General features: G+C 42.2%; 1 long non-coding RNA gene across 1 annotated transcript in view; it reads left to right on the plus strand.

Annotated features, from left to right (window-relative positions):
* The first annotated feature begins 472 nt into the window (after nt 1-472).
* LOC111874286 overlaps nt 473-7,439 on the plus strand; it is a 27,982-nt gene continuing 21,015 nt past the window's right edge. Inside the window, exons 1-3 of the long non-coding RNA XR_002844522.2 lie at nt 473-689; nt 2,711-2,939; nt 6,244-6,429. This is a non-coding gene — a long non-coding RNA (uncharacterized LOC111874286). The remainder of the gene's footprint in view (nt 690-2,710; nt 2,940-6,243; nt 6,430-7,439) is intronic.

Consider the following 7,439-nt stretch of genomic DNA (forward strand, 5'->3'; position numbering starts at 1 on the left):
GAACCGGGGCCGCCGAGGTGGGAAATCAGCGACTAATCGTTTGAGCTATGGCGCGACCTCTGGATCTCTCTTAGCAGAACTCGAAATTCAAAAATGTCTACACGTAAAACTTCAAGGTCCGCCGTTGAACATTATCACCTTATATCTATTTTGAAAATCAATTTCAAACCGTCCACATTTGTCATGCTCCTGTCTCTTTCCTTGTCCCATCCTAACAATCTCTTGTTATGTAATATCCTAAACTGCTTATTGACTTCATCCTTCTTGAGTTAAAATATTTTTCCGGGAAAGAAGTCAACTTAGATTTTCAATATAATGTTTATGTAGAACATCCGGATGTTTGTAGACTTGCTGTAAGGAAATCTGAATCTTTCGTGTGGAATCTTTAAGATTTATTCAATGTCAAATGATAAACAAATATCGGTCGACCTTCAGATTATGTGGGGAATTTTGCGCTTATAAATACGTGACATTAAAATCTCTATGCAGTTATTTCAAAATATATTCAGAGCAAATAACTTCACTACAGTTGCTGTCTCTTAAGACTTACGTCGTTTTGAGCATTCTGGTTCTGGCTAATATCTTGATTCAGGGGGTGCTAACAGCTGATAATAGTTCGGAGTCTAATTCGGACAGAAAGGGAAATTAGAGTACAGGAAAAGTTTTCGCCTGTTTAACATTACGTTAATGTAAGTATTACAGTTGTGAATGATAATAATAATTTATTACTATATAGTAATATTAGTGTGGTTTCAGAGGGAGGTCTCATATGCATTATGGACTTTCATACCATTAACTTCCTTCCTTCCCCCCTTACCTTTCCATCTCTCACAAATTCTACCTACTTACTTACTTACTTACTTACTTAATCCGTTCCTCTTAAACCTTTACGGTGTCTGTTTCTTTTCTTTTTCAATTTGATCATTTTACAGACGGTAGGACTCCTTGACGAGAGGTCAGCTCGTCGCAAGGCCTCTACCTAAATACAGGACAACACAAACACAGAATAAACACGTACACATACCAAACATCCATGCCTTGTGTGGGATTCGAGCCCATGATCCCAGCTTTAGAGCGAGCAAAGACAGAACATGTATTAGACCTCTCGGCTAACGTGACCGGCGTACCAAAAATTAAAAAAGTAAAGCTACCCCTGTAACAGGCCATGAAGCCCCTTAGGGTTGTGAGATGTTGAGGTTCCCACATTTTCTAGACAATCGGCTTACAGGTGACGGTAAAGTTGTCAGCCTTACGCGCCGGCCGCGCTTTATTCCGCGGGAGTTATTTAATTAATTCCTGGTATTCATTTCTGTTAGAGGCTGAGTCAACCCCAGGGCCAGGATTAGGTAAATCGAAAAAATCCAATGACCTCAACGGGACTTGAACCCGCGACCTTCCGGCTTGTAGCATAGTGCCTTAACTAACTACGCTACCGCGTGCCCCGGCATCCCACAAATAAGAAAGATAAATAGTCGCTCATATATTATTTTGAAGAATGCCGTCTTCTGAGAAGTGGCGCCGTGTAGATATTGTGTGAATCAATGTTTCGGAGGAACGTATCGCCTCAATGTTCAGGGTAGAAAATCCCCCCCCCCACGAATACGATCCTACGCCGGCTCTGACCCGCCCTCTGCTACCTGCTCGCCCATCTCTACAGACTCTACCCTTCTCCTCTCTATTAAGTTCCCATGTGACCCACTCTCCCTCCCCCTTCTTCTATAGCTGGGTGTTTTCAACTGCTGGCTCAGTCTGCAGCCACCTCCTCACGCTGGTTCCTCAGTCGCAGATTTTTCTATCTTGTCTTGTTGAAAAGTCAATATATACATATAATGTAGCATGTACAGCCGTTTCTATGCAATGACTGCGAGATAAGCGAAAAAACATTAGCCGTTGTAAACAATGTATCAGGAAACATGTTCCTGCGGCAAATAATAATCACGCAACAATATATTTACTCTCTGAAACAGTGTTTTCCACTCGGACCGTACAAAGCGGTTATAAGGAAGACAACTGGGACGACCCAGTCATTTGATTTCTGCAAAGGAGACTCAGAACACAAGACGCTATACTTCAGTTGGCAGTGAGCTAACAGAGAATAGAATCTTGAGAGTGTGAAGCTGAAGAATCTCCACTGTTAGAAGCCGTTGTAAGGGAACGTCTGGTGAAGGCACAGCAGGCTGGAAAAGCTTAGCGTTTGCTGCTGTGAATTGTGAATTGTGGAGATTAGCGGTGGCGCTGTAAGTGCTTGTTCTCAGTTGGTGGTATAAGTGGTCAATAAACCCATTCACCATTCCACACCCCGTCTATATTCACACACATAATCTTGGCATTATTCCTTAAGCAAGAGCCGGGATAGCTCACTCAGCTTAGTGACCAAATTTTGGGCTGGAAAATCTGAGTTTCGGTTTGTGATCTCCTGAATTGGACAAGATGTTTCTCTTCACTGCCGTGTTGAGACCGGTTCTGGGGCCCACTCAAACTCTTATCTCATTTGTACTGGAGATCTTTCTCTGGAATATAACCGACGGACCTGAAGCTGACCACTCAATACAATTTAATAACAAGGTTCTGTATGCTTGCACCTACATCTCCAGCCCCAACATGCAGTTTTAATAGATCATACTTAACCAAAGACATGAATTATTTCAGCTTGAAGTCTACCTTTACAATCTGAAGCCATTGTAATTTGAATCAATATTTGTCATTTCAGCCACTAAATTTTCAAAATGCTGTCACTGAAAACACTTTTCATATTGGTACTCATCATGGCTGTTATTAATCCCCCCTACTATACCGTGACTGCTGGCAAGCGTGATGGGTCTTCATCGGAGTCATCAGAGTCATCAAAGTCATCAGAGTCATCAGAGCCACGCCTTGGTCATAATGAGTCACACTCTACTATTTCATATAATGAAATTTATGCGAAACCAATACTCATTGTAAGTACGAGTATATGAACTATAATTTTGCCTGTGGTTCTGTATGAATGTGAAACTTGGTCTCTGACATTAAGGGAGGGACATAGACTGAAGGTTTTTGAGAACAGGGTGTTGAGGAGAATGTTTGGACCGAAGAGAGATGAAGTGACGGGAGGTTGGAGAAAACTGCATAATGAGGAGCTTCATAAATTGTACTCTTCTCCAAGTAGAATGATCAAGTCAAGGAGGATGAGGTGGGAAGATCATGTAGCACGAATGGTGGAGACGAGGAATGCATATAGGATATTGGTGGGAAAGCCAGAAGGAAAGAGACAACAGGGAAGACCAAGGCGTAGGTGGGTGGATAATATTAGAATGGATCTTAGAGAGATAGGATGGGATGGTATGAATTGGATAGATCTGGCTCAGGATAGGGACTAGTGGAGGGCTCTTGTGAACACGGTAATGAACCATCGGGTTCCATAAAATGCTGGGAAATTCTTGACTACCTGCTGAATTCGCGGCTCCTCCAGAGGGGTTCAGCTCCATAAGTATGTAAGTAAGTACAAGTATATGAGATTCAGGGTTATTATGGTGGAGCGTGTTAAGATTATGGTCTTTTGGGAAGTGATACCCAGGGATACCAGCTTTTCGGAAGAATGTCCTGCCATATCCCTGAGGAGCCATAAACACCAGAAGCTTCCAGTAAAAGCTTCTATCGGTATTCTGTTGGCAGTGGTCTTTACCTCCGAAGAGAAGACAACTGTACTTTTTTCCTGAAGCGATATACCATTTCCGTATAATCAACATGTTGTCACGTAGTATGTATTTTAGCATAGCGGCCTCCGTAGTCTAGGAGTAACGTTCCCACCTCATGACTCAAGGTACGCGGGTTCAAACCCGGCGGAGGTCGTGGAATTTTAAGGGCAGAAAAATTCAGGGAACAAATCCTCCGGGAGGGACTTTAAGCCGTGCGTCCCGTGTCGTAGATTTACGGCACGTAAAAGAATCTCATGTCTCTAGGAGACCTCTGAGCAAAATTAGGCCAAGTTTCCCGCCCAAGTAGTTTCCAATTCCTCCGGTAGATGGTGGAAGTATCAGGTACCACTGCCAGAGGAGGGGGAACCTCTCAGACAGAAAGGAACTAAAGTATTAGATACCACTGCCAAGTAGAGGGTAGAAACCTTGCTGGCAGAAAGGGACTAGGAACCCCTGCCAGAGGAAGGACGACCTCGCTGACAGAAAGGGACTAACTATTAGATACCACTGCCAGTAAGAGGTTGGAACCTCGTTGGCCAAAAGGGGCTGATAGTAAGCACTAGTACCGGTAGGGTATGGAGACAGTAGAAATTAAAAGGGGGACGCACAATGGACCAGTAACCGGTCTAAGTGCATGGAGAAACCCACCCTCTCAATACGGAATACGGAAATGTATTTTAGCATGGCGGCATAACGATCAAGATCCAACGCTGTTTCCAATCCGACCACTTTTGAAACCAGTTGTCATGTGTGTGACAATAGACGGGGGTTGGATTGCTGAATATATATGTTACAGTGTTTCAGTAATTATAACTCTCTCTCTATTTCCACAATTTACAGTTCACTAGATCACACAGTCGAGTGTTCTCAGTCTGTGATTAAACGTTTCCTCGAAACGGCTCCAACAGTGGCTATTCCTCTGCCTCCGGCTACTTCCGTACAGAACTGACTCGGCCTAACCTTGTCTCTTGCTTATAATATCTCAGCGGGTTAAAAGTACTGAGCATAATTCGTGTGTTCAATTTCTGCGTGCAACTTCTCTTCGAAATATTTGCCCATTTCATGAAGGTGACAACAACTTAAGCACAATATACATGCAGAAGCACATGGACGTGTTCGTGTAAAGTGTCGGAGCTGAACGAAACTTAGGATATTACTGTTTTATTACTAGTGGGGTGGGACTAAGTACCTTGTTCTGTGGACACTTCTGGCCTATTGTACCAGCCCCAGATGATAGGTGAGGGTGACTGTGGAGTAATTTGTGGAATGAAGATTGGCAGAGGAAACCGAAGTACTCGGAGAAAACCTGGCCCAGCGCCACTTTGTCCACCACAAATCCCATTTGACCAGACCCGGGATCGAACCCGGGCCGCCGCGGTGGGAAGGCAGCGACTAACCGCTTGAGCTATGGCGCGGCCTATAAACTTAGGGTAAGCGTAGAGATTTTTAAAATTTCCCAGTATGAAATTCCACGAAAATGCGCTTCGCAATTCTCAAGCTCTACTGTGCATATAAACGGATTCAGGGACAAAGTGATGGGTGTAACGCGTTCCTCAGGGATGCGAACGCTTCTGTAGATGAAGTAAGAACATAATTAAACCGCAAGATGTAGGGATTTGCTTCTTCATGAAGTATATCATTAATATTGCCGTAACATTGTAGTGTAGCAGTCAGTGTATTAATTGCCTTCCCTTATTTCATGGGAACTTGCCATGTGCTCAAGTTTCCAGCCTGATGAGATAAAAAAAAAAAGAATTCCCCTTGAGACTGCTGTTGATTATGAGCAGGAAACAACTTAGGTATAGTAATGGGCAAAAAATATGATACTCTTGCAAAACTGACTGTTGACACAGTTCTAATGTCGTCTCAAATCTTGTCCTATTTTCTATGTAAATTTTATAATAAAGAGCATTGTATTGCTTAGGCTGTTATCAGGATTAATAATATTAATGTTCCATTTCTACACATATTAGTAATTTCCGCTTTACAGCCATGAATTTTCCAGATATAATATAAAGAATTTGTTTCAATTGTCATATTCTCAGCTGTTAACACATACACAATAAGAATTTTTCATCCATGTTACCTGCCATGTTTAAATTGAAACCTAGACCTAAGGTCTTCTGGCTGTAATGCCTTATGGTTCGGTAGGCGTTCACCGAAGTTTCGGAGAAGTATATCATCTTTTCTTTAGGTTCAAAAAATTTTCTGAATAAGGTATGGCTGGTTTCTTGCTTGTCTCTCTGTTCGGCCCTGAAAATATAAACCATACATTCCTCCGAAACGTCGGTGAACTTCTCCTGGACTATATTGCTCTACATTCAAGATTGCAATCATGAGAATAGAAGGTGATTATAGATTTCACCCAGTGGGAACCTGGTTTCACTTTCTACAGTAAGAATTGCTTTACTTAAGTGTTGCATGAAAAGATTTCAACGACTTTTTGCAAGTTTTATGTGAGTTCACTTAAAATATATTGACATTTGACAGTCAGGGATTATTTAGAGAATCCCAATGAAAGATCCTTCAGTAATTTATTTAAATTACTTTTGTGTTTCGTTTCCAGGGTTAGTAACATGGCTCCCTCGACAGTCTGAACTGGATGGATAATGAATTTCTGAACAATATTTACCACAATACATGGCGTGTACATATAAGAGAATAAACCCAAACAACTATCTACTGTTGCAATAATTGCTGTTGTGTTACACCTCTCCTAGACTAAACATTGAAAGGATATTCACATTTGAAGGTACTTTTTATGGAAGACATGAATTCTCACAGCCGTGATTGTGGAGAATAATATATTCTGGGATGTTACGCCGTGTAGTCTACTAGTAGTCAACTCCTGTTCTTCCGAAACGTCTGCAAACTCCTACCAGAGTACATGGCAACGAGAATGTAGAATTCTCCAAATGTTGCGGCCCCATCTGGGGCTTGCGACCAGATCTTTATTAGTGGTTGACAGTTACTGTCCAGTGATTGAGACTAGCTCTTTCTAAGGGGCCCAAGTGAGTAGGTTAAACCTTCCCTATACACCTGAAGACGGAGACAGATCCAGTCTCCGAAACGTTGCGGTTTTTTTGTCTTTTTTATATACCGGACGATGGGTGAAGTCCAAAATAAGCCAAAAGAAGTTACGGTCTTGTTTTTGTTGGCGCCCTCTCTGACGAGAGGACGGGTCTATCTTTTGTATATGCTACTGGTCTTTGGCAGCGCAGTCTTTCTCTGGTCCGAAACCCTTGGTACTCGCGACCATATATTACTGTCTCAAATTTGAGACTTCACTTTTCGTCGCCTCCTACGACTCGCAGTGTCTCTCTATCATAACTGTCGAGGGCCCATATTTCTTCGTTTTATGGGTTGTATGTTAAAATTTTCTTCGGAATTCGCCTGTCTTCATTCGTAGAACGGGATATTTCGGCTTCATCCGGGCATTAGAATTTTATTATTTGTTTTTTTTTCAGCTCTTCCTTAATTTTAATATTTATTATGTGGGCCTTAATTTGGTAGCCAGGTTACTCCTCAAATTTTCATTTCTGCAGTTTTAATTTTTACCTTCAACTTCCCGTTATATTCCAAGGTTCGGATCTGTATGTAAGGATGTGTACCGCCATAGCTTCATAAACTTAGTAAGTTTTACAGCGGCCTCCGTAGTCTAGAGGCAACGTTCCCACCCCATGACTCGTAGTACGCGGGTTCAAATACCAGGCGGAGGTCGTCAAATTTTTAAGGGCGGAAAAATTCAGGGAACAAGTTCTC

This window comes from Cryptotermes secundus, unplaced genomic scaffold (assembly GCF_002891405.2).
Source record: "Cryptotermes secundus unplaced genomic scaffold, Csec_1.0 scaffold1806, whole genome shotgun sequence".
NCBI classification, from domain to species: domain Eukaryota; kingdom Metazoa; phylum Arthropoda; class Insecta; order Blattodea; family Kalotermitidae; genus Cryptotermes; species Cryptotermes secundus.